Source organism: Nyctereutes procyonoides, unplaced genomic scaffold (assembly GCF_905146905.1).
Source record: "Nyctereutes procyonoides isolate TBG_1078 unplaced genomic scaffold, NYPRO_anot_genome, whole genome shotgun sequence".
Lineage (NCBI taxonomy): Eukaryota > Metazoa > Chordata > Mammalia > Carnivora > Canidae > Nyctereutes > Nyctereutes procyonoides.
In genome coordinates this window covers 19,216,618-19,238,960 of record NW_026575024.1, presented here as the reverse complement: position 1 = coordinate 19,238,960, position 22,343 = coordinate 19,216,618, and the positions used below count along the sequence as shown (strand labels likewise).

Here is a 22,343-nt window from a genome sequence, read left to right as displayed (position 1 = left end):
TCAGTGTCTGTCTCATAGCAGGTGCTCAGAAGTGTGTGTTGAAGGAGTGCATTGCCTTATGTCATTCTTATAACAACTCTATTAGAAAGGGAGTCTTAAGCCCATTTTACAGACGAGGAAACACAGAGGGGCAAAGACATGTAGTCATGTCCAAGGTCAAATGGCCAGGCATCAAACTGAAGTCTGTGGACTCCAAAAGTCTTAGCCAGCACTCTGCACACATCCCGGTGGGAGAATAAAGGGACAGAGCTGGGGGCAGCAGGTGGAAGGAATGGTCTGAATGCAAAGTGCTGGAGAACAAGAATGGACAAGCAGCACGAGGCTGGCTGAGGAGGCAGGGAGGAAGGTCAGCTGGCACAGCCTCCCCAGGGAGTTCAGCAAGCCTGTCCTCTCAGAGCACTGTGTGTGGGAGGGGCGGGGGGTGCAATCCTGACTTTAGGCATGAAGGCATTTCCACCCCCACCCCCCATTGGACTCTCCTCCCCTGGCCTCCCATTGGTCTGGCAGTAGGTGGAGCAGACCATGGACACTGGGAAGGGGCAAGGTTCGGGGCAAAGGCCCAAGCAGGGCATGAGGTGGGGAGGAGCAGAGCTGACACAGGCTGGGAATGGGGACATGGAGAACATCATCATGGTCTAAACTGGTTCCAGAAACAGAGCTCCACAGTCAAAGGTCTTAAACTCTGTGGCATGGATCTCACAGCCAGCTGTGCGATGACCGCCCTGGTCTCGCTCCAGAGGGCTGTGTTCCCAGAGCCACACCCCCCTTAGGGACTGCAGCCTGGCCTCCTGCCCAGGGCCCTGTGCTGGCTGGGGGAGGTCTCCTGGAGAGCCTGGAAGGAGGTAACCTCCCACCTGGGACCCCTGTTGGGCAGGGCTAGGGAGGGGAGGAGGTGTGATTCCAGCCTCTGTCTCCCCAGTCTGAGTGCCAGGGCACATCTATTAGGAATGGCAGAAATGGAGCACAGGCCATGAGCTTTAGGGAAAAGGAGCTCCCCAGCCAGGGGGCTGGTGGGAGGCAGAGGTGGTAGACAGATGCACAGATAATCCCCACGGCCCCCTGAGAAGATAGACACCCCCAGAAGGCAATGCATCTCTCAGAAGCAGCACAGAGGCCCCCTTTCCTCCTCTATAGACCAATTCAGAAGCCAGGCCAGCTAACAAGGGCCAAGGAGTTCTGGCCTAAAGGCAAAGAGGAGATATGAACAGATGCCATTCATCCGGTGTGTGTGTGTGTGTGTGTGTACGCACGTGCACACATGCACTTGTGTACATGCATACAAGTGTACCTATGTGTGAGTGCGTATTCACAAAACAGGAAGAGAAGGGGAAGTGGACAATGGAGGGCGGGACAAAGAATTGTGCCCAGTTACGATCTGAGCAGATTCCAACAGTGGCCAACAAGGAGCAAAGCCAGCCCAAATCTACCACGAATCAATCCACCGATGTTTATTGAATATAACCAACAGCCAAGTATTGTCTGGGGCACTCGGGACACAGAAGGAAATGGCACAGGCCTGAGGCCTGGGCTTCGAGAAGCTCACGGTGCAGTGGGAAGCACAGGTGACAGGTGCATATCGATGCAACAGTGGAATGGTGAGTTGGGGGGATTACACCAGAGGACTTCTCCAGTCTGGGGCATCAGGGAGGCCTCCCTGAGGAAGCACAATTTGAGGGGACAGCAAGAGAGGGGGAACGTAACCAGGAAAGTGACAGGGGTGCAGGACAAGGGGCCCAAGCCTTTGTGATGAAGAGCAGAGAGCAAGAAAGAACAGGAGGTGGCTTTAGATGAAGCCAAGACAAATTAGAAAGGATCACAAAGAAATAAAAGTAGTAATTATTACTCTACAGCACACACTCAAACTAGTTTAACAAAATGTTGCCTTAATTATATCTACCTTAATGAACAGATAAAAACAGTTTGTAATTAGTTCTGTAATTGGTTATGTGAAAAGAGATGCTTCTTTGAGTTCCAAAGCACGTTGTCTTGTAGACGATTTATGAGAAGATGCTGCCTCCAGTACTGAAGCACATTGTCCGAAAGAGCTGTCCCACTGGGGGTCCTGGAGGCATCTTTTCTGCGTGGGCTCCGCAAAGGTTGGCTTCACCCTAGTCATTCCTAGAATGGGAACAAAAGAGTTAAGAAGAGCTTTGACTGTCGATGTGAGTGACTCCATGTGTAATAGGGAGACACAGAATGGGGCTCAGCTCTCACTTCTGTGCCTCATGAGGACTCCGTATTTTTTTTTTTGCCAGAAGTGGAAATCCTTACTCTTGAGGGCAAAGAATGCTTCTGGGAGCCTCTGTACCCCTATAATTATATTTAAAAGGGTGTATCCACATACTGGACTGTCCATTTTCCTGAGGGAAGGAAACATAAGTTTCAAAAGCCAAAGAAGCACTGCCTTTAAGAAGGAGATCTTTGGGGCACCTGGGTGGCTGGTTGAGCATCAGCCTTTGGCTCAGGTCATGATCCCAGGGTCCTGGGATTGAGTTCCCACTTCGGACTCCCCACAGGGAGTCTGCATCTCCCTCTGCCTATGTCTGTGCCTCTGTGTGTCTTTCATGAATGAATGAATGAATGAATAAATAAATAAATAAATACATAAATAAATCTAGTAGAAGAAGAAGAAGAAGAAGAAGAAGAAGAAGAAGAAGAAGAAGAAGAAGAAGAAGAAGAAAGAAAGAAGAAAGAAGGAGGAGCAGGAGGAGAAGAAGAAGAAAAAGAAGATTGACATTTACAAAACAATTCTTAGGAAGCACTGGGACATGTTGGACCCTTGGACACTGAGATGGAAACCAGATGCAGAACTCAGTCCACAACCTGCCCCTCCAGGGTGGAAAGAAAGGTGGGAAGGGAAGGCACCCTCTCCCAACAGGAGGCTCCTGCTCCTGTTTGCTCCATTAGGACTCAGACTCGCCAAGCCTGCAGGCTGACTACATGCCTTCTCCAAGAGTAAGAAAGAGCCCCTCCCCAGCCACACCCGCAGACATTCCTCCTTGTGGTCTGGCTACCCTACCAAGATGAACTCTGACAACACCACTCTTGCCCCAGTGGACCTACAGTCCTGGGATAGGATTCTGAGACAGCGTCAGTATCACAACAGGGCAACCAATGACTCTGAAATCCACAGATCTATCTTTATCTTCAAGGACCCCAAGTACCCCCTCAAAATGGATGTGCTAAGACCTTAGAAGCCCTGTCTGAACAGAGATCCTCTCCCTGACATAAAAGTGCCTAGTTCTGCACTGTCCAGAGCTAGCTAGCCACAAGTGTCCTTGAAATGTGGCTGGACAAAATTGAGATGTGCTGAATTTTTTTAAAATATAAATTATCTCATTAATAATTTTATATTGATCACAAGCTAAAATGATATTTTTGGATAATAGGGTTAAATAGAATGTATTACTAAAATCAATTTCATCTGTTTCTTTCTTTATAAGATTTTATTTATTTATTCACGAGAGACGCAGAGAGAGGCAGAGACGTAGGCAGAGGGAGAAGCAGGGTCCCAGTGGGAAGCCTAATGCGGGTCTCAATCCCAAGACTCTAGGATCACGACCTGAGCCAAAGGTAGCTCAACCACTGAGCTACCCAGGTGCCCCCTTTTTTTAAATATAGTCTCCAGAAAATCTTAAATCATCTATGTAGCTCACATTAGATTTCCAGTGTATACAGGTCTGGCTTATTATGCTCTGTATGAACATATGCATCTCCCAAAAACCAGGCCAGCTCTATGTAGCCACATCACAGCCTCGTAGACTAAACTGTCTCGGGGCCACCACACTGGATTTTGACACGGGATCGGATAGGGCTCATACCAGTCCCTATGAACTGGTCAGATTCACAGGCCTGAGCTGGCTGCTGCCTGTCCCCAGCTCCAGCCCAACCCTGAACCCTAAGGAATTTTGCAGTCTTGTGCCAAGCTGAAGAAGAGGTGGCCAGCATGCCGTGATGTGCATCTAGTGTGTTGTAGCTAATCGCAAAGAGCAAGGGTCACTCAGGAATGTGATCAGTTTCTGGGTGTGCCCAGGAATGAGGGATTTCCTGGGCAGTGGGACTTACAGTCTTAATAATAGGACAGTTCCAGGCAAACCACAGTGAGCCGGTCACCTGGACCCAGCCTGTGGGACCGAAAGCTAAGGTGCCCCAGAGCAGGCTGACCTTCCCGCCCAGCAGCCAAGCCCTGAGATGTGTAAGAATGAGCAGGGCGCCTGGGTAGCTCAGTCCATTAAGCATCTGACTTCGGCTCAGGTCATGATCTCGGGGTCCTGGAAGTGAACCCCACTTGGGCTCTGTGCTCTCTGGGGAGTCTGTTTGTCCCTTTTTCTCTCCCTCTGTTTATGCTCTATCTCTCTCCCTCTCAAATAAATAAATAAAATCCTTTAAAAAAAAAAAAAAAGGATGAACAGGGCCAGCATAAAATCCCAACTGCTACAGGCCTCACCTACCCGGGCCTCCTCTGAACCAGGTGAGAACCCAAATTCTGTAGCTACATCCACTGTGGAGGAGAAATGCAGGCAGCCATTGGCTATGCTTGGGGATCAGACTCCTCCTGCTAGTCCTCCTCCCAGCTGTCCCCTATGATTGATCAGCAGGCTTCCCAGCACTCCCTGCGGGCAGGGCGAGGGGGGTGGGTTCCGTCTGGCTCCCCACCTGTGCCACAGAGGGGTCTGCGAGGTGAGGCATGGCCCCTCCTCTCCTCCTGTGGGTCGTCAGCCACAGGCTGTGCCTCCACAGGGCATATGGTGGGTGCGTCGGGTCGGCTGAGACCAAGGAGGCTTTCTTGTCTCAAGTTCTATCATCGATCTGATCATGATCATCGATCTCTCATAGTCTCCTTTCAACACATACCAGTGTCCTCCACACTAAGTCATTCGGGGAGGGGTGGGGAGGAGACAGAAACTCACGTGCTTCTCTGCTTCCCTGTGGAGTTGGAGCCCAGTAAGGCTGATATGATATGCAGGTGAGGAGAACAAGCAGGATTTCGTTCATCCAGTCAAATATTCACTGCGCACCTCTCACGTGCCAGGCTTTGGAGCCGTGCTGGAAAGCCCCTGCACCCATGATATTTAGTCTAGCAGGGGAAACAGATGATAATGGACTCATTACCCAAAAATGTCAGATGTGATGAGAGTTATGGAAGGAGAAGACTTGAGCATGATGAGAACATGTATCCAAGATCTAACCCAATCTGGGCAATCATAGAGGACTTCCCTGTGGAGATGACTTATGTGTCAAGACCCAAAAATGGAGCAAAGAGTTCATTTATACTTACCTTGAGGGTAGAGCAGATAGTGAGGTCTGGAGTGAGGTCCAGGGTGGGCCCCATACAAACCCCACAGGGTATGACTTACCTCTTGGCTCACACACTAAGGCCTCAGAGCAGGGTCTAGGCTGTCCCCAGTCAGGATTGCTTCTAGGACCTGGAATGGGAGTCTTTGCAGAAGGAGCCAGGGGCCCAGGCATGGATGAGTAGGAAGTAACCTAGCAAAGAGCACAGAACTTAGGTTAAGCCTTTGGGTTCTAGGGTCCAACCCACCTGAATTTGAAGTTCAGAGTCACCACTCACTATTTTTATGTCACGTCTCTGAGTCTGTTTCCTCATCTGTAAAATGGAGGTAAAATGGTGCCTCCTTCATAAAGTTGAGAGAATTTTAAAAGACAATATGTGGGAAGAGCTTAGTGTGGTGGACACAGTAAGTATTAGATAAAAAGTGAGATTTCCTGCTTCCAATTATGAGCGCTGCAGTGAAAGAAAAAAGATACAACGTGCTGTGGGAACTGACTGCCTCCTATCATTTATCTTACAGTAACAATTATTTAAAAGAAACTCAAACTGGCAACATGCCACATCGTGTCTCCAGGAAGAAATATTGGAACTGAGCCTGGAAGGGTGGATATTTGACTTGCAAGATCAAGGCGAGGTTTGCAGGCAGAGGGGGATGAAGAAAGGCTCAGAGACCAGAATGGGTGGGGCTCGGGCAAGAGCAGGCCCAGAGGAGCTCCGGAGGGGAGAAGGCAGGCCGGCGTGGGAGGACCCGCAAGGCCATGCTCAGAAGCGTTGTTTCCTCCTACAAGCGATGGCCTGGCTCTTGAAGATTTTGGAGCAGGTTAATGATTTAGGTGGGGTTTGTATAGACAGAATGGCAGTTGCCTGAGAAGGACCACCACCAGGCAAAGGAGCAAGGAGGAGGCTGATATAAGCATCTAGAGCAAGAGTCAGCAAATCTTCTCTAAAGGGCCACTCCAGACACCCCCATCACCAGCGTGCTCAGTGCTATTTCTTGGCCCCATGCTTTGGCATACACTAGCCCCTCTGCCTGGAATTCCAACCAACTTACCCTCCAAAATTAACCAAGTCATTCATTCACTCACCTCATACTTATTAAGCACTTAACTCTGTGTCAAGCTCATAATCCTTGTTCTCATGAAATTGATGGTCTAGTGCAAGAGTCAGCAGAATTTTTCTGTAAAGGGCTGGAGAGTAAATATTTCAAGCTTTGAGGGTCAAAATGTCTCTGTCTCAAATAATGGACTCTGCTATTATAAAGCAAAGTTGCCCATAGACACTATGTAAATGAATGAACCTGGTTATGTTTCAATAAAACTTTATTTATATAAACAGGCACCAGGCCAGATTTGGCCTGAGGGCTGATCCGCCCCAACAGAAACATAAGGTGAGCCACAAACATGAGCCATTACATATTTAAATTACACATGGAATTTAAAATTTTCTAGTAGGTGCATTTTAAAAAGGAGACGGGTGAAATTAATTTTACTATATTTTACTCAATCCCATATATATCCAAAATGTTACCATTTCAAATCTGCAATTAATGTAAAAAAAACCATTAAGGAGAATTTTTCCTATTATTTTTTATGCTACATCTTTGAAATCTGGCGTGCATTTTATACTTACAGTGCCTCTTAATTTAGACTCACCACATTTCAACTGCTAATCACTACAAGTGGCTCTGGCCACCATACCTAGTGGAAGGGGGCTCCTGCCTAGGTGGTGACAGGCGAGAGGACAGGAAACTATCTGACATCAACTGAGGGCTTGAATTAATTATGATTTGAATCCAGCTCAGCCACTTGCTTGCTGGCTAATTTCAGACATGGTTCCTCACCAATCTGGGTCTCTTTTAGGCCCAAAGTATCAAGTAGGTGGTTGTCTTCAACCTCTAGGTTCCTGTCAACTCTACTATGTAGAGATTCTAAGATTCAGAGTTTGCCAGAAGCGATCATTCACTTGGAGGTTCTTTGCTAAAAAGCATCTTCCATAATACAATGAGCTTGAGAAGATCAGGGTGAGGTTCTTCGTGGCTACTGCCACCACTCATCTCTACTGGAACTTTGGGGGATGCTTGTCAGCTCTTGAGGAGTTGAGGGGATATAAGGTGGGGAAGGAATAGGAGAACCACCCTCCCCAGCTTCTTGGGGGTGGTGTGCCTCCTGCACACACGTGGAAACACATGCGCAAGCACACGCACAGGATCCTCGCTGCCCCCCTCCCCCAGAGTGACAGCTGTGATCTCTAGCCCATCAGGGAGCAGAACGTGGGAACAGAAATAGACTCCACCTGAGTCAGAGGATGAGTCAGAATGTTCTGGAGAGCTTCAGAAGGGAGCAGCAGGAGGAGCTGATGGTGGGGAAGAGAGCCAGGCCCCCAGGGGAGAGGGAGGAGAATGGGCTGGTTTCCCAGGCATCAAGCCAAGTAAGAATGTCCTAGAAGGAATGGGGTCCACTGCCACAGGCAACTCATGTCCTGATAGAGGGCCTGTACTGGGGGGTGCAGAGTGGAGGGGAGTTAGAAGGACACAGCTTTTGCAGGGCCAAGAAGGAGGTGTGTGGAGGCTACTCTGAGCACACTGGACACCCACAACACCAGCACCTAGCTGCTCTTAATTTCAGACCCTCTCGCCACAATAGAAGCACATCTTGAGGCCTACCCTCCTAAGTGGGTTGCTGACCTACGCTGAACTAGGGAAACTGAGGAAGAGGCAAGACTAGGTATCCTAGTTGACCCAGGCTGGGCTGATAGGGTGGGGCTGCAGCCTCTGGCCGAGGACCTGAGAAACCCACAGGACAGAGGTCCGTGTGGCTCAGCCTAATTCAGGCATATCCTCAACGCTGGGGACCAGCCATGCTGCCACATGGAGACTCAGACGGCTCGCCGAAGAGTCTGATCTAGGTGGCAGCCTAGCAGAACCATGTGAGAGGATGGGGACCAGCAAGTGACAGGCCAGCCTAGCATGACCCGCATCAGGAGCCTGACGCCAGGCCACCATGGAGCCGAGGGGATCGGGTGCAGACACAGCGAGGCTTCTGGGGTGTCCTCACATCATGGTGCCAGGGTTGATTTACCAGCTGGCTGACATGCTCAGGCCTCAGCACAGGGACTGTCCCTGACCGGGACTGGTTCTGGGGCCAGGGAGAGGGGACCGTGAAGGAGTGCAGGGCCCCAGGTACAGGGAGAGGGAGCTGAGGGAGAGGGGTGCCTCCAGCCCATCCCCAATCCACCCATTCTATACTCACTGTGTTCACATCACCACACTGATCTTAGTGTGGGGGTCCCCCAAAAGTAGAGCTTGAGAGAGGGACTTGGGTGCAGGTAATCGATCTGGGAGTTGATCCCAGGAAGCATGAGTGAAAGAACAGGAAGTGGGAGACAGAGAAAGGGCCCAGCTTCCCAAAGGGGACATTACTGAGGCCATTATAGTAGGCAGAGGGGCTTGCGTGCACCAGGGCCTCTGAGCAGAGTGCAGAAGGCCTCCTAGAAGTCCCCATCTGGAAAGCAGGAGGCTTTATCCACCACTTTCCATCTCCTGTGGTTGAAGGGGATGAAGGGGCCCACCAGGAGAATTCATTTCCTGCTACCTTCCTCCCACCCCACCCCAGTAGTTCTGGAGAAAGCCCTGGAGCAGAAGGAGGACAGACTCGAGGTGTCCTGCAGGTGGGGAGGAGGCAGCACTGTCCTGGAATCAAAGGGGACACGGAGGCACCTGCCATGGCCTCCTATGGCTTCCCACTGCACTTCAAATAAGATGCAAACTCCCTGGCACTGTAAGGTCTGGCCCCAGCCCACTCTTCCAGCGTCCTCTGCCCTCACTCACCATGCCAGAGATGTCTACACTTCTTAATAGCCCTACTGGTCTCCTCTTTATGTCCAGAAACAACCACACCTCAAGACTTCGCCCTTATTCTTCTCCCCATGTGAAACCCCATGTGCTCGGTTATATGGTCGACCCCTTCTGGTCTTTCAGGTCCTTCGGCAAAAACACCCCCTCCTTAGAGACACCGGCCCTGACCTCCCAGCCTGAGGTCCGTTCTTCTGCTCCTCTCTCGTGGATCCCAGTGGGGGCGGTGTCAGGAAGAGAGGCACAGTGACACATAGGTAGAGGGTGTTTCCACTCTATGGAGACAACGGGAGCAGATAGTTTCAAGAGCAGAGCTAAGAGTAAAATACTTAAGAAGTGATGCATTTTATTTTTTTAATGTAATTTATTTCATCGTAAATTTTCACACCTTCATTTTTTGTAATGCCTGTGTTTAACCACCAGCTCATCAGACTCCTGAATCTTTAACAGTGGTCTCTCATGAGCTGAGAAGAATCAGCTCCAAAACCACTAGATATCACCCCATTCTTTCCCTCCATGCACATTTTAGGGTGTGTGATTTTTTTTTCTCCTTGCTTTATTCTATTTATGCTGGCCCTCTAACATGTGGGCCCTGTGAGGGTGGAAATCATGACTGATTTATTTTCAGATGTGTCCTCAGAGCCCAGCACAATGCCCAGCCTACGAGAGAAATTCAGGAAATATTTGTGGAAAGAAAGTCTTGAGTGCATGCATGAATAGGTAGGCAAAGTCGATGGATGTCACAGGTTTGGGATTTCTGCTGTGGACAGAAGAGGGACCACTCACCTCAAGAGACCCACACTGAATCCCACAGGGCTTTCTGGGATGCTTCTGACAGGGTGTGAGGAGCAGAACAGTCTCAGAGTTTCCAGGCAGGACAGCCAGGCTGCAGGGAAGAACAGATGACTCTGAAATCACTGCTTGAGGGCTCCTGGGGTCTCCCAGGGATGGACTCCCCTGAGGTCTTCCAGGGATGGACTCCCCTGAGGTCTTCCAGGGATGGGCTCCCCTGAGGTCTTCCAGGAATGGGCTCCCCTGAGGTCTCCCAGGGATGGGCTCCCCTGAGGTCTTCAGGATGGGCTCCCCTGAGGTCTCCCAGGGATGGGCTCCCCTGGGGTCTCCCAAGGATGGGCTCCCCTGGGGTCTCCCAAGGATGGGCTCCCCTGGCACTCCACTCCCTCTCCATAGCTCCCCTGGCCCATGAGTGAGCACAGCTCAGACACATCGGAGCTACCAGAGTTCATCATAGCCCTCCCGGTGGCAGTTTGCAGAGGAGAACTGCACAGGCCTGGTCTGCTCTGATAATTCTGGGATCCCAGCAAGGGATCCTCCTGTGTCAGCTGTACCCTCTGCATAGGGTGGGCAAAGACCCCAGGAGGAACAGCAAAGTCAGAGAGCCTGAGCCCATTGGACGTCTGGCGTGTGGCCCACCTTCTGCCAATGCCATCCCCCGGCCCCACCTGGGACTGCTGCTCAAACACCCAGAAGATACCTGGCTTCACCTATCTGTCTGCAGTTCCTGGCATGGCACCAGGCACAGGGGAGACGGTGGCAAAGGATACTTGTAGCATGAATGAGCCAATGAGTAAGGTGGCTTCCCAGCAGAGCAAATGTGAATCAGAGGCATTTCCCACTCGGGCCAATCCCCTGCCCGGTGCTGGGAAAGAGCACAGAGATGCCAGGCCCGCTCTACCCATAACTGCAATCCAGGAAAGAGCCCAAGAACCCAGCCCTAGAGTCAGCCAGCCTGGGGTCACACCCCAGCCCTTCCACTCCCTAGCCGGGGCCTTCATTTCCTCGTCTGCAGAATGGGACTGCAATATTACAGGCGGCCGGGGGGATTCAGTCAATGCAGCGATACGAGTAAGGGTCTTCCAAATTTCCTGGAACAGTGAAAGAACTCTTTGTGCCAGAAAGTGTCCTAAGCACCTTATAATATTAATGCGTTTAATATTATGCTTGTGTGCTATAGTGCCTCTGACTGTTTTTTCTTTTTGTTTGATTTGTTGGTTTGGGTCGAGTTGGGTTTTTGCTGTTACTGTTACGGCTACAGAATAAGTTTCTTTTTTTTCCCCTTTTACATATATTTTTTTTATTGGAGTTTGATTTGCCAACATATAGTATAACACCCAGTGCTCATCCCTTCAAGTGCCCCCTTCAGTGCCCATCACCCAGTCACCCTGTCAGAATAAGTTTCTTCTTCTCCCTGAGCCTCAATGTTCTCACCTACAAAATAGAGCAGTGGATTAAGTGGCCTCTGATCCAGTGTTTGCACAGCAGTCGAGTTCTGACTTCCCACCTCTTGATCCTAAGCAGCTGCTGAGACCTTTTTAAGTCCCCGTGTGCAGAAAGGACTCCCATTGCAGGGGCCTGAGCCAGGAGCCCAGCCCCTGTTGTCAGGAGAATACGAGTGTGGCAGGTGCTGGGGACCCACACAGCCATTCTCATCCCCACCTCGGCTTTGTGCTGCCAACTCTGCTCTCACTTTCCCATCCGAGAGAGTCTCAGGAGATCAGAGTTGAAAAGCCAACGCTGCCAATGTCGTCCATTCTTAAGTCGATAAGCATTTGTTGAGTACCAACTGTGTGCCAAGGGCCGTGCAATGCTTTGGGAACAAGGCAGGGAATAACACAGGAAGATTGCTTGCTGCCTTTTATCGCTGGGGTTAGTCTACTGCAGGAAACAGGAAATAAACAGGCAGGCCAAGAAATAAAAAACAAGTAGATTTCAGAAAGAAGAATCATTTATACTCATATATAATGAGTATAAATCAGGTTAATAAGACAGAGTGGCTGGAGGGGAGTCAGGGTGGGCCCTCCGGTGAAGGCGACTTAGGAACCCAGACAGGGGAGGCCTGGATGGCTCAGTGGTTGAGCGTCTGCCTTTGGCTCCTAGTGTAATCCTAGAGTCCCAGGATAGAGTCCCACATCGGGCTCCCTGCATGGAGCCTGCTTCTCCCTCTGCCTATGTCTCTGCCTCTCTCTCTGGGTCTCTCATAAATAAATAAAATCTTTAAAAAAAAAAAAAGGAGCCCAGACAGGAATAGTGACAGGAGCCAACCACAGGGTGAGCTGGGGAGGGGCTGGGGGCATGACCTGTTAAAGGAACAGGTCTGGGTGGCTAGAGTTCAGGAAGCATGGTGGCACCCGGCCACAGAGCTCAGCGACAAGCAGGGCAGATCAGCAAGTCAGCCTGAGCAGCTTGGATTTGCTTGTAGGTATATTTTCTTGCACGTAGGACCTACTACATAATTTGTAGGGCCAAGAGCAAAATGGAAATGAATGGCCCTTTTTCAAACAGCATTAAGAATTTCAAGATGCCAACAGGAGAGCATTAAGCCATGCACAGGGCCCTCCTAAGCATGGGGCCCTGCCCATGGAGCCAACCCTGTCGGAACAAAATTGTCGGCTTTAACAAAGCCTTCTTTAATTTGACAAGTATGTATTGAGGGCTTAAAATAAGCCAGGCCCTGTGCCAGGCTCTGGAAATAACAAAAAAGTGAATGATCACACTGAGAAAGCCCCTCCGACCTTCATTTTTCCATTAGATTTTCTCCACCTCATACCAGGCCAGAGGACGGACCCATCCGCACGTATCTGATGGTGGTCAGCCCCACAGAGGTTGAGGCCATCCACTGGATGGATCTGACTTGATTCCCCTGTAATAAAGGGAGCAGTTACTGTGAGTCCACCATATGCCTAGCACATGCAGAAATCCCACCACCACAACCCACCAACAGGGACCCAGAAAGGGAGATGAAAGCTCAAGATCAGAGAAAAAGATGAGTTTTTCCCAGTTCATGCTGTTACTACCATGGGGATGTGGGATGGGCCTGGGACTAAGACCCAGGAAATCTTGGGAAATCCAGAGGCCCCCACCTCCAAGCATATAAAATCCTTACTCCCATGTCCTGTATAATTGTTCAAAGTAAAGACTGAGGTACTAGCTTCCGGTCTGTTGAGGGAGTACCACATGCTAAGCCCTACAGAAAGCTCTCCACATAGATCTTCTCATTATTTTTCTATAAATACCAGCTTTGCAAATAGAGTCCAATTTCTCCACTTCTGGTGGAGAGACTGAGATTCAGAAAGGTTGAGGAGCTTGTTCAGGGCCTCCTGGCCAGTGTGTGGTGAAGCTGGGGTCCAAGTTGAGCTGCGTGCCCCAGGGCTAGGCCCCTGGCACTGTCCTGCTCCCTCCATCACGGCTAGGGTCCTGCACCATTTTTGCTGCTGTGGAACCCCCAGCCAGGGGGTCCTTTTCTTACTTTCCAAGGTCAGAACTCAGAAGTCCAAGGAGCCCAGACCCAGAGAGAAGGTCTAGGGGTTTGACCTGGTGTCAACATCAGGGCTGAAGATTGCTTCATGCCCACCCCAAGAGGAACAGGAAAGTCTGACTTCTCCCCTTAACCATGGGAAAGAGCTCCTTTTCTAAAAAAAGCAAGGTCGGAACTATGAGTGTGACATGTCAGGCCCTTTCTGCTGCAGATTTTCCCTCTGTCTTGGCCTTCTGGGGCAGTGGAGAGGGCTATCTTGAAAGAGGAAGACTTGCTCACTCTTGGTTTTCTGGCCAAGGATCTGAGGGACTTCCCTAAAGAAAGCTCCCTGCAGAAAGGTTCTGGGGCCACTTGTGGCCTGAAAAGACTCAGTCCCTGCTCTGCAGAGCAACTTCAGCTGGGACCCTCGAGTCAGGATGGGCAGCCACACTTTGGCCCAGAAGAAAGCTCTGGAGAGCGGGACCTGGACCTCCTGAGCCCCCAAACAGAAAGCCAGGTAGCCTATGGAAATGGCTGCACAGGTGCAGGTGGCCCGTGTCAGTCCCAGCTCTGCTCTGGGGTGATGGGGCTCCACTGTCTGGCAGAAAGTATATCTGGGAGAGCCCAGGAGGAGTCCCACACCACCCCTCAATAGCTCTGGGACCCGGGCACGTCCACTAATCCCTTTGGAACTCCTAATCCCTATTTTCCTGAATTAAATGATAGAACCCATATTAAGGAAGAGATAAGAATAAGAGGGAAATATATTTCCTGGTCTCAGGGAAGTTGCAGAAGCAGAAGAGTAACTGAGCGAAATAGTGAGAGTTCACGGGCTCAAGAGTACAATACAGACAGCACCCTGGATTTCAGAACCTGGGGTCAAAGTTTCAAAAAGAAAAAAAATCACATGTCCTTTGATACCACCATTCCTCATTCCCGCCTTCTTCCATTCATTTGTCTTACATCTCTATCGTAAGTCTACATGAGTCCTTGGACCTGAAAGAATGTCTACCTGTCCCTGGAACTATAAAGCCTCCAAAATTCTTAGGTCCCAATCTTTCTTTGAAACCTTGTCAGGGCTCCTCTTTGGAAAGCAAGCAAAGGAGAAATCTCAAGACATTCGATTTTCATATTCTTGATAAGGGGTCGGTTACTTCTCCCTTGATTTTTTTATAGTATAAAAATAAGTTATGATTAGAATTGAAATATTTTGTGTCCAGAACCCTGAAGGCTTTTTCTTTTTTTCTTGGAATGTGAATCTGTCCATTTTGCATACTCAGTAAATTGCTCCGAAAGTATCATGAAAAGCTATCACTTATTAAGCATTTAGAGCCCCGTGTTAAAAAATAATTCATGCAATTCTTACAAAAATCTTTATCATAAAGCAACTACTGAGGGTCATGGCTAAGAACATTGGGTGTGAAGTTAGGCTGAGTTTCCACCCGGACTTAGAGCTTTCTAGCCGAGTGACCTTGGACGTGTTACCTAAGCATTCTGAACCTCGGTTTCTCATCTGAGACATGGGGACAACAAGGGTACCTACCTTGTCGTGGCTGGAAAGGGTATAATAAAATAATAATAAAAAAAACACTGTCTGGCACATTCCAGGGACTCTACAAAAGCTGATTTTTAGTATGAAGCTCCCTTTCCTTTTAAGGAAATTGGGGCTTCAAGAAGCTAAGTAGCTTGCCCCGAGTCATACCAGTAGAAATGACAGAGTGAGGATCCTAACCCAATTCTTCTAAACCTAAAGTCTACCCCATAACTATCAGAGTTTAGTGCCTTGCGCCCAGCATCTGCCTGGCATGGAGAAAGCTGAGAATCAAGAGAACCTCCTCTCTTATCAACCATCTTGCACAGGGAGCAGAAGCAAAGCTAAAGGGTGGCGTCACACACCTTCCCCACACAGGCTTTGGGATCAGTAATCCTCAGCCTCTCTGCACCAAGCAGGCTTCATCTTCTAGAAGCCACACCAGTCTGCGGGCTGACCCACACATGCCTGTCTGCATCATGGCCTTTTGTCACTGACATCACATTCTTTAGATTTACTTCTGCTTAGGAAACGGGCCTCCTCCTTCTAATCTACTGAAAAATCATACATGTTGTATAAAATATAAACATTATGGACATACGACTATAATGCTGAAAAGGCACCTTCAGGATCCAGCTCAACACTGCTTCAGGCAGCGACATCAGGCAAAACAAGAGTTGTGAAACTAAGTCTACTTGCCATCCCTGGCAGCCACAAACAAGAACTCAGATACGTTAGTCATTATAGTCTGTATTCTGCTGTGCACATGCGGAGGGTGCTGCGGAAGCGGAGGGAGAAATGAATAAGCCACATAGGCTGAGGGGGTCAGGACTTCCTGAAGGAGTCGACATGGACACTGGGTTTTGACGGATGAGTAGGAGTTGACATGTGAAAAAAAAAGAGGGCAGTGTGAACAGAGACAGAGGGATCTGAAGGGTGTGGTTGGAGGTGGTTAAGGAACATCCCATCACTGACAGTCTTACCTCCTCATTCACTCCTGCATATTGAAGAACCCCGGGAAGATGCCAGAGCCCTGTGTCGGCTACTGCAAAAGTCAAGGTGAACCTCATCCAGAAGTTTCCGGTGTGACGTGGGAACGGATCATAGTGAAACAGCATGAGAGGTGTAAGCAGGGTGTCTCTAGTGGCTAGGGCTCCAGGAGTAGGGATTAAATCTGCATTGCAAATGGAAACAGAGGATAGATTCTGAACTCCATTTGGGGGGGATAGGATATGCAGGTTCTATGACCAATTATACCCCAGGGATGAGGGACAGGGAGAAATCTGGGAGAGGTAGGAATGGCAGAAAGGAAATGCGCCTGGGAAGTTAAAAGCTAGCTGAGCTTTAGGATCGGCTTTCTGAATCCGTGAGCGTAGGAAGCCTCGGACTTAGAAACTCTTTGTGGGCAAGAATGAAGATCGTGGCACCCTGAAGGCCCTGCACCCCGCAGCACCTGCGCCTGACTCCACTCTGGGTAGACACGCGGAACTCAGTGGGAGCTTGATGTTGTAATGAGTCCTGCCCCATCCTCCCCTGCAGATCCTTCCGGAGCAAACTCGCCCTCATCCACACCCCACCTGAGCACTGGGACCAGAAGCTTCTGTGCAACGCGGAACGACACAAAACTGTTCCTCTTTTCAAAAACCAAAACGCTCCCAAGATTGAACGTGTGGATGCTTGTGCGGCTCAATCTCGGCAAACATCTGCTACCTTTGTGTGGCGAGCGCAGTCTCTTTAGAACAGTGCCTTTGATTTCAGGGAAAGACAAATCAGGCTGCACGTTTTTGTTCTGAATGCGTCTCATCACGGGAGGAAATTTTCGGCAGCTTGGAATTCTGAATGTATGAAAAATGGATTTTCTTTTTAAACAAAGAGTTCACGATAAAGAATCAACACAGTTCCTGAAAGAGACGAAACCAGTCCTCTATTCCTGTCCCTTTCGCCCTTGCCTGCCTCATCTTTTTTCTGGATTCTCCGAGGTCTCTCTCCGGAGCCGAGACTCATCTGCATTGCCACTGTCACATCAGAGCTGGCAGCAGTTCTGGCCTCAGAGGGTAGGGTCAGGGCTGGTAGTGGCCCGAGTTGCCTCCCTCCATGGAGTGAGCTACAAAATATGCCGTGAGCTCTTCTGTCCTGGTGTCAGATCCGCACCGATATGTTTGAAAATGATCCAGATGGAGAGGTGCCGGCAGTGCCCAAGTGTGTCCGGGGTGCAGGTCCTCACTTCCACAGCCCCCTCATAAGGGGCTGGTGTCACTGCCCCCCGACATAGCAGGTGTGCAAGAGCAGGCTCAGGTATGAGCATCAGGCTGCTTTGGGGTCAGCTCCTCTCCTGGCTGCCTTCCAGCTGGGCGGTCCAAGGGTCATTTCAGACTTGCTGGACCTCAGGTTCACTGTCTATCAAACCGGCAAGAGCAAAGCCCCCCCAGCCCGCCCCGCCCCACCCACGTCAGAAGCCAGTGGGTGAACGTGTACACAGCCGACTTGCAAGCCGCAAAGCACTGTAGGGTGACCCACTGTCCCAGTTTACTTGAGGTTAAAGGGTTTCCCAGGATGTGGGACTATCGGTCCCCAAACCAGGAAAGTTCTGGACACACCGGGACTGTTTGTCTTCAAATATGGCACAGCCCCATTGTGACAGGGATGAGGACTAAGATCATCAAGGGGGCAAAATGAATTTTCTGGAAAAATGTACACTGATTCCTTAAACAAAATATTCTAAGAACGTTAGGAGAGGGTGAATCAAGGGGCTTTCTTAGTCTCATTTCGCCCTCCTGAACACCCGCAGAGCACAGGGCTTATATAATAAGCCACACACCGTCCCCTGTGGGTTTCAGCTTTACATCTATTTCATAACTACCTGTACCCCTTTACTGTGCTCTCTGTCCAGCCGGCCCCCCAAAAGCTTAGTGGCTTAAAACTATAGTCATCTACTCCGCTCATGATTCTGTGGCTAGCAACTCAGGCCAGGCTCAGGGGGCAGCTGCCCTCGGTCTAGCCCCCTCGGGGACCTCAGCCAGAGGCTCGTCAGCCGGAGCCCAGCTGCCCTAGGACAGTTGCAGCGGGATGGCTCATCTCAGCTTCACAGAGCGTCTCATCATCCAGCAGGCTAGCCTTGTTCACACGATGGCCGGACAGGGTTCTGAAAGAGCATCACAGCCCCCCCACCCCCACCCCCCAGCCTCTGGAGGCCTAGCCTCAGACCTGGCATGCCAGCCACCCCGCCCACCACTCTGCAGCCCTAAAGCAAGTCACAGGCCAATCCAGATTCAAAGGGAGGGGAAATGAGACTCCAGCTTTTGATGGCAGGAGCTGCAAAGATACATTTCGAAGGGGTAACAGGAGGGAGTAGAAAACAACCTACAGCAACATCTTTCTGATTTATTTTATAAAACCTAGAAATGAGGGGCTTCCTAGCTGTAATAATCCAGGGTCACATTGCTGCCATCCTCTCAGCCATTCAAGCCAGAAACCTTGGAATCCTCCCAGCCTGTGTCTCCTACTCCCTCTGTGTCCAACCACCACCAAGCCCTGCACCAACACCTCTAAGCATCCCTCTAGGTGCCACCTCCCCTCCACCCCCACACCCACACCTGAACCCACAGGTTGCTCCTCACTCCCTGGGATTATGGCAGCAGATTCCTAATCCTGCTCCCTGCTCCCTGCCTTATCCTCTCTAGTGCTTTCTCACTGCGACCAGGGAGGCCTTTCTAGAGTGGGCCTTTAGGTGTGTCAGTCCTCTAGGCTCTGCTCTAGAGCCTTCTTTTGCTCCCTAGTGTTGCCAAATCCCATTGGGCAAAGCCTTTCCACCCTCCTCTCCCTATATCTCCCTCCTGCTAAATCACTGCTCCAAGTACCAAAACTATGGTCTGGACACTGTAAATTATCTGGCTTTTCCTAAACAAATCATGTCTTTTCATGCTTTTGAAAATATAGCTTAATCCTCCGTGGGGTATTTCCAGAAACCTAGACGTTTGTTACCAGATCTAGACTGCAAACCTACCTCCACACCCAGAGGAGCAGCACTGTTTCCATCTCTGTTACTGGGTCTTCCTGGTGATAACACAAAGCATTGGTTCATTGTATTGGTCAGCATTCTCCAGAGAAACAGAGCCAATAGGACATGTGCATGGTTGTGTAGACGTATATGCATATAGAAATCTCTTGGTGTGTACACATGTATATGTGTGTATGTATATACATATATATTTGTATATCTGTTCCTTCTGCCTACAAATGTGTGCGTGTCTGTGTGTATATATGTATATATGTAAAGAAAATATAGAGTCAATTCCTTATAATAAATCTCTGTAGTGTGTGTATACACACACACACACACACACACAAAGAGGTTTATTATAAGGAATTGACTCAAGTGGTTATGGTGTCGGCAAGTTCCAAGATTTGCACGGTCAGTAAGGAAACTGGAGATCCAGAAAAGCCAATGGTTTAGTTCCAGCCTGAGTCCAAAGGCCTGAGAACCTGGAAGGCTGAGGATATAATTTCCATCTAAAAGCTAGGGGTCTCAAGACCCCGGAAAAACCAGTGTTTCTATTTGGGTCCAAAGGCAGGGAAAAGGCTGATGTTCCAGTTCAAAGGCAGTCAGGAAAGAATTCTCTCTTCCTCTGCCTTTTTGTTCTATTCAACTGCTTGACTGAGGTCTTCAACTGATTAGATGAGGCCCACACACATGGGGGGCTGGCCATCTACTTTTCTCAGCCTACCAATTTAAATGTTAATCTCATTCAAAAAAAATTTGCAGAAATACCCAAAAGAAAGTTTGACACCAAAGATCTGGGCTTCTCATGGCCTGCTCAAGTTGACACATAAAATTAACCATCACAGTGATCAGTGATTTAGTTGGTGGGGAAAAAAATAATGATGCTAAACTATAAGAGAATATAAGAGAAATGAGACTTACAGATTGCTTAATGGGAAGAAATGCTCATTCACCCTTCTTTGTTTTGGAAAATAACCATAGTGGTAGCTATGGTGAGCAATAGATGACAGAATTATTGAGTCCCTCTGGGCATGGGGCATTTGTCATTCACATAAGCACGCAGAAGAAAGGCTTCAGAGCCAATGACCACCACCATCATCTCGGTCCAAGCCTCAGCACTTCTCCCATGGACAATGCAACATCCTCCTCACTGGACTCCTTACTGCTACCCTTGGCCTTCCAACAACACATTTTCTACACAGCAGTCAGAGTGATCTTTTTAGGGGACAAATCAGGACAGATCATTCCCTGTTTTAAAGCCTTTCTCGCCTTACCAATGCTCTTAGAACAAAATCCACCATAGCCCACATGGTCCAGGCCCTGTGGTCTCCACCATCTCATCTCCTATCACTCTCCCCCTTGTTTACTGAACTGGCACCCTGGACCCTTTTCTATTCCTCAAGTATGTATCCTCAGAACCTACACATGGGTGCTCCCACAGCTGTTCCCCTCTTACCACCAGCCCTTTGCATGACTGGCTGGCTCATTCATCAGGCTCCCCTCCAATGTCAGTCTTCAGAGATGCCTTCCCCAAAGTCATTGGAAACTATCTTGTTTGCATATTTGTTTCTTTGATTGTTGCCTGTCTCCCCAACTGGTGTGCAATCTTCATGAGAACTGAGACTCCATCTGTCTTATGCTGTGTCCAGAATCTAAAACAGTATATCCAATCCAAGTTGGCTAAATAAATCAGTAAATAGTTGAATGACGTTATTAAAAACAATGAGAAAAAGATGTAAATTTCCTTGGCTGGGATAAAGATAGATGCCACCTCCTACTCAGGAGAACCCTTCCCACCAGCTCCATGCAGGTGAGACAAAGCGCTCCCAGACCCAGGCTGTGAGACCTCTCCGGGACATGTAGTCTCGGGGCTCACCTGGGAGACCTGTCACGGGGGCATTTCATCTCATCTCCTTAATGGTGGTAATAATAGAACCAGGTTTATATCTTCTTGGGGGAGCCACATTTTCTCACTTAGAAACCTTAATATGAAAGAAAACAAACTCGGATGGCTTAACTGTATCCTGATCAAAACTGAGCAGCAACAGAGAAATAAAGGCGAGTCTTAAAGAGTTCCAGGAGCAGCTCTCTGGAGAGTTGGATAATGAGAGGGACACACACATACATCTAAGTGCCTACTAGCATCTACACTCGGATGTCCCCCAAGCCCTGAAGCTCAATGGGTCCCAGGCCATCTTCTTTATCTGCCTCCCTCCACCCCTCATTCTCACCCTTTATTAGCATCCTTGAGTCCCAAAGTGGGACTGCCATCCTGCCAGTTGCCAGACCAGATACCTGGAAGGCTCCATTGACAACTCCTTTTGCCTGGGTTCCTGCATCCTCCTGATGCTACTTCTGAAGCCCACGTTCTGTTCCCCCTCTCCACCATCCTTTTGTATCCAAGTACTGGCAGCCGTCCCCTGGACAACCAGTTTTGTCTCATCCCTGGTCCCTGGTCTCCCCATGTACTCGGGCACTCTCCATTTTCCCCCACAGCAACCAGAGCAATCTTTTAAAGAAGAAACCAAATTGTATCCTGGATTCTAAATCGCCTTCTACAGCTTCCCAATTCTCTTAGACTTGAAGCCAAATCCTAACCTTGGCCATCAAGGTCCCACACAATCAGGCACTGCCTCCCTCTCCAGCCTGGCACACACCCTACACACCTTCAGTTTCCATACTCTCACTCTAAGGTCTCTATTTATTACCAGCCCTCGACAGAGACTTTGCACAAGCTGTTCCCTTTGTCTGGAACTTTTTACCCACCACCTCCTATCCATTCTTCAGATCTCTGCTCAGTTTTACTTCCTAAGGGAACTCTTCCTTGATCACCCAATCTAGGTCAAGGACTCATAGAACTATATTTTTCCTACAGAACAATTATATCTATGTGTAGTTTCAGACTCCTTATGTCCACAGAGTGACTACATGACTATCACCTCTATCTCCCATCAAACTGTAAGCTCTGAAGGGCAGGCATATCTTTTTTTGTCCTGTATTATACCCCCAGTGCTTAGTATGGGCCCAGCACAGAGTAGAAGCTCAAACCATTGGATTAACAATTAATGAATACCTCCTCTGTAGAGTTGGGCTCACCCTCCATCCACTGGCCAAGATCCCGTGTTGAGTAATTCTCTTGGGATACAGGAGAACTGGATGAGCTAGGAGTGAAAAGTGAAGGAAGAAAACTGACAGTCATTGAAAGATTCAGAGCCCTATGCTGAAATCAGCCATTGTTTCCTTGTCACTTGCAAGGATCCATCATGATTTGTGCATCTCTGCACCAAGGAAGTGTATAACTGACTCCCAACCCCTTCTAGATGGATGGCACATTGACTCTCTCTCTTTGGAAATATTGGGTTATGTAGAAATTGGTGGAGAGAGATGAGCAGCAAGGAGAGGGAAAATAGGTCATAG

At 49.2% G+C, this 22,343-nt stretch overlaps 1 long non-coding RNA gene across 1 annotated transcript in view; it reads right to left on the bottom strand.

Annotated features, from left to right (window-relative positions):
• Window positions 1–1,447: 1,447 nt before the first annotated feature.
• Window positions 1,448–22,343, bottom strand: part of LOC129495478 (uncharacterized) — a 70,016-nt gene continuing 49,120 nt past the window's right edge. Inside the window, exons 2-5 of the long non-coding RNA XR_008661532.1 lie at window positions 9,930–10,029; window positions 5,358–5,487; window positions 4,911–5,077; window positions 1,448–2,118 (exon numbers count right to left, since the gene is read on the bottom strand). This is a non-coding gene — a long non-coding RNA (uncharacterized LOC129495478). The remainder of the gene's footprint in view (window positions 2,119–4,910; window positions 5,078–5,357; window positions 5,488–9,929; window positions 10,030–22,343) is intronic.